General features: G+C 35.2%; 1 pseudogene; it reads right to left on the reverse strand.

The window, feature by feature from the left end:
* Positions 1–642: 642 nt before the first annotated feature.
* Positions 643–5,091, reverse strand: LOC121789720 (annotated as a pseudogene).
* Positions 5,092–5,437: the final 346 nt, after the last annotated feature.

A 5,437-nucleotide genomic window follows, 5' to 3' on the forward strand; every position in this document is an offset into this window, starting at 1 on the left:
GTTCGGTTCTGTTTGGGGACCTCTGGAGTTAAGAATTGAATGATGGTAGGATGAAATAGTATGTCATGTATGGCTATCTTCATATAATGATGAAATACAATTTATATTTCATCTTATAACAAATTATATTTTGTGTGTTAAATAATTTAGAGTGAAAATTTTTAGCAAGTTATCATTTTTATTTTGTAATATAAATTAATTTAATCATTGTTTGCATTATATAACAAAGACAAAGTTAAATTTATTTTCTGTTATTTTATTTTTTCTTAACAAAAAAAGGTAAATTTAATATTGAAAGTAATTAATTTGTAATATTAATAAGTTATTAAAAAAATTTATAAACAAATGGAAAAAGATATACTAAATGAAATAAATGTAAAATTATCATTTCAATCTAATGTCCATTCCATCCTTGTGTAAAAATGCTCATTTTTATTTCTAGATTTTTGCAATCATGGGCATCTAAAATTGGAACCACAACACATGTTAGTCCCACCATTTGCTACTTCAACACACTCCATTCTTAGACTATAAATGGTGTTAGGATAGAAGCTGGAGTATGACACAATTTGCACCACAAGAGTAAGTGGAATTGGATTGAAAGTAAAACACAATTTGCATTAAGAATGGAAAGTAAAGATGTATGCCAAGCTAGGGCTAAATTGAATTCATTAAGATGTAGAACAGAATACTGAATACACCCATCATCTAAGATGCTTCTTTTACAGAATCCAAGAAAAAATAAAAAACACAGAAAATGGAACTCTGACTACTAATAATTCATCTGTCAAACAAACTCAGATGCTTGTACCAAACAATGAAAATAGATTATTTGTCTATGTGCTGAATTAACTACACAGACGAAGAGCCAATTTTATGGCATATGATATCTTCAGTGGCCATTCGCACAGTTCCATTCGTAACGGCCTTCTTGGCATAGAATCTCGGTATTTGGAGTCGACTTCAGTGAGATAGTATGTACCTGGTGCAAGAAGGCTGCAGTCCTTGCTTGTGATGAAGTCTTTGCCTCCATACCTGTGCTCCATTAGCTGCATCAGTTCGACAAATTTTTCTGGCAGGAACTGCATACAGAGAGAGTGTTTATTAACAACTATCTCTACCAAGAACAAACATTTAAACAAGCACTGCTTCTGGAATCCAGAAGACTACACTTCCAAGTTCCAACGTACCTCATTCCTTGACTTCAACTTCTCTGAAACGTCATAACAGATGCAATGTTGGACAGGCTGAAAGGTTTTTCTCCCTCAGTGAAACGGAGAGAGAACATGGTGGCTGCAAGACCACTCCCGTAGGAAACAAGATGACCCTCTGCCCAGCCTTATGAAAAAAAATAAAGGAAAAAAAATCCGTCAAGAAAATGTCTCATATTTGTGTTTGACATCATTCATAAAGCCGAGCAAGCCAATCCCATAGGATCAACAGATGTTTACCAGAGTGCTACTTTTGTTGTGGATGAGGGAAGCAAATGCAGCATAGAGTGATGCGGTATACATTGTTCCCAACTTGTTTTGGGATGAGCGTAGATGGTTGCACCTTGGTATCAAAGAAAGGTTTTGCGACTTGTTGAGATGCCTGTGAAAAAGATGACTGTTAGCCCACAGAGCTTTTGTATCTTTAGCACAAAGAATGGTATAGCAAACAGACTAATCATCAACATAAACTGAGAAAAGGGGAAGATGATTCACACCTTCTCAAGATCGCGACTTTGGTAGCTTTCCTCGTTGCTTAGTGATGAAAATGGGCAAGCTTTTCTTTTGCAGCCTCATCGATGGAGCTGAAAATTCATCCAGAGAGTCAGGTAGGCAGAAACTTGTGACAAAGTAAGTCAATGCTGTACAGATGATGATAATGTTCACCTGGCATTCCTCGAAAAGTCATTGAACAACAATCTTGAGAAACTTTTTTGTACAAGCTGCAGGTTTCAAGAAAAAATGTCAACAATGCTTATTCTTTTTCAACGTAGGAGAAACTGGTACATTAAAAACTCGGTACTCTGTTAGGGCAGGCCCGTGGTTTACACAGTACCTTGTTGTATGGAGAATGGAATACAAGTAGTCAGCATCCAAGATCGAGAACTGCTTGCCCTCCTGCTTCTCAAACCTATTGTACATAAAAGTTAATACCAGTGATAAAAAGCATAGGTGCAAAATCAATTGTCTACTGAGCTTACTTTTGACAGAAGCCTTTGTAACAAGCATCCAGTGCCATGAGGTAACAAGTCTGTGAAAGCTTGCCATCAACAACCTACAAAGCATAGATTCGATCATAATTGAAACAAACAAATAATGCAATGAGAATTTGTAGCAGGACATCATTTTCATAACACTGGCTACAAGAATTTAACAATCATCAAAGATAAATGACAGAACACTACATACTTTAGCACAACTTTGAAGGTATGATTGACAACAAGAGAACATGTAAGAAAAAAAGGGATTCCAGAATAAAATTACTGGATATTCACTGGCAAGGTCGGGCTTGTAAAAATCATAAACATGAGCCATGTGACTCGACCTAAGCTTGCCTTCAAAAGCAATAGGTGCATTTGGTCCTATTAGCATGGCAAATGGCTGCAGCCCCACCAGTAGGTCTAGCTGGTCCCTCGGCATATACCTGTCAACGAAGCAAAAGGGTAAATATCAAAACAAGATGTTGGGTTTAATAGAATCTAAATCAGCACCCATGTTAAATGATGGGATAGACAAAGATCAAAATATACAAAGGATCCTGCTTAAACATAATGGTAACTATTTATTTTTGGCTCCTTTTACTTAACACTTCATCACTTTAGCAACTTTAAATCCAAATATACATGGCTATAGAGATGATGATCCTACCCGCACTGTCAGTGCAGACAACAAGCCCATATCTTCCATCCCAAGAACTACTTTCCACCCAATTGACACAGTTTAAATAGTGCTGCGGTCCCTCCATAGCAAGCATTGCTTGAGTCAACACCTTCGATATCAGTATTGCCACATTTCTGTTCATGCACATGGAGAAATTATAAGAATCATTATTGTGTTAAAGAAATTTATAACTGCAAATGCAGGGTAAAATGGTAAAAATAAAAAGAATTGTTGAGGGTAGTAGTCAGATATGGACCGCAAGGAAATAAAAAAAGGCTTTGATTGAATTGAAATTAGAATATTAATCAATCAACAAATACAAAGAGAGTAAACGATATAGTCACATTCAATCATGGAACTACTAATGACTCTAAGATTTGCCATGAACATACTGTGGTGAAAGGTATTTTCAATAGAAAAACCGAGGGGGAGCTTATTGATGATATGTTACCTTTCTGTTAACTCTAGGAGGCCTACAGCTACACCATAATATAACGTCTCATATATAAGTGATAAAGCAGACCCATAGAAAATGTTATTGTAGCTTAAGTGGCAGATAATAAAGCCAAAACACCTCGAAGATAGGCATCAAAAATGTCTTAATGGATTTGCTCTTGTCGAGTACAGTCTCACTTCCAACTTCAAGGCGTCCAATCTGCTTCGGATCAACATTGTACTTTTTCTAGAAGTGAAGTTACTGCCGTCATGCTGAAAGTTCAAAAAGTTAACAATAGTTAGAAAATTCAAGGTAACCAAGTTCCTGTTTACTATACTTTGATGAGTTAGTAAGCAAGTGAAAAAGACAGAATGTTCAGTCTAAGCGTTACAGTCTTCCAGATCTTTCCCAAATCATAATTATTAAGTAATGCAATAGATTTGTGAAGCATTTAATCCTTCTGGATACATTGATTTTGAGCAATATATAAAAATTTCAGAGATAACATAAAGTTTACGATGAACACACTTAAAATTTTGTGAGCCAAGATTCAGCAAAAAAGGAAAAAAACACAGAATACTTCCCAACTTAATCGTAACAAATGTACTACCTAATTGATCAATAGTGAATATTCACTTTTTCAACAGGAAAACAGATGATACGTCATGTTTTAAGCCACAAATGCATTTAACTACCGAAAAAAGGCTATTGTAATACTATATGATAACCATAGACTTTCAATGCATGTCAACATCATCGCTATTATACACAATAATACAATCAACCCAGACACGAAGAACAATACAGAGATGTTATTCTGCTCAATCCCTTTTTTTTTATTAAATATAGTAGATTAATAACCTCATGGAAATGACATCTTCGACCTCGGAACAAAATGCCATGCAATCTTGGCCAAGCCCAATTGTATACTTTCCTTTGCTTGCTCCATCATGAGCTTCCAACACCTCCTGCAACGCATCATATAACAGCTTAAGTCAACAAAATAAATTCTGCAGATAAGTCTCTAAACTAAGATCTGTTTTTTCCCCCTAAGTGAATCTGAGATTTTGCTTTATCTAAAACCCTCAAGTTTAAATTTTTATATCAAAATGAAAATAAAAATAAAGAGATTGATTGAGATAGAGAAAGAGAGCTGGAGCAGAGAAAGTTTGCAATTAAGAGGTGGGTCCACTCCACTCCACCCTATAAAATTTCAGCACAACAAAGAAATCAATCTAAACAAACAGTGACGCACTTCAGCACAACAACAAAATTTCTATAACTAAAAAACCCAGAAACAGATTGCACACGCAAAACAACAAACACGAAGAGAGCACTATGAACACGAAACAAACTGCACTCTTTAGGCATCAAGATTTGGTGAAAAAAAAAGAGAAATTCGGAGAGGTAACTCACCTGCTGGATGCAAGTGGGAGGGAAGTAGATTTCCATGGCGAGGATCCCGACATTCTTGGCCATCTCGATTTTTTTTGTTGAGTTGAGGAAACGAAGGAAAGAGCGGATCAGTTAAACACTCACACAGGAGTTGCAGATGTTCAGCAATCAGAGAGAGAGAGAGAGAGAGAATGGGTGTTTGTGAATTGGAAGGTGGTGATGCGTATGTGTATATATAGGGAGGAAGAGATGGTGGATTCAGTATTTCCGAATTTCTTTGCTTCCACAACCCCAAAATGCAGACTTCGTGAATTTCCACTCACCAACCACATTATTCATTTTTTTATTCTTTCTTTTTCCCCACATTCTCTTTCTATACGATGTCTTTCTTCTTTTATTACACCCGAAGTAATAGATTTCTTTTAAATACATAATTTATATAAAAAAACATATTTTGAATTAAATAGTAAAAGAAATAGAGTACAAAAATGAATGAAAACATAAAATTGGAAAAAAAATTAAAGTAAAATTAATAAATAAATTATTTTTCATATTTTACTTTGCTTTCAACCTAGTATTTCAGTGTCTTTACATTCATCTTTAAGAGCATCTCCCGGAGAAAGAAGTAAATTGTTAAGGTATAATTCTCATTCACCACTTCAAAAACAAGATATACCTTCGTAAAAACTATTTGTAGTAAATTTAAAGGGAAGAGGGTAAATCGAAAAAGCTATAC

The sequence above is a fragment of the Salvia splendens genome, unplaced genomic scaffold, assembly GCF_004379255.2.
Source record: "Salvia splendens isolate huo1 unplaced genomic scaffold, SspV2 ctg316, whole genome shotgun sequence".
NCBI classification, from domain to species: domain Eukaryota; kingdom Viridiplantae; phylum Streptophyta; class Magnoliopsida; order Lamiales; family Lamiaceae; genus Salvia; species Salvia splendens.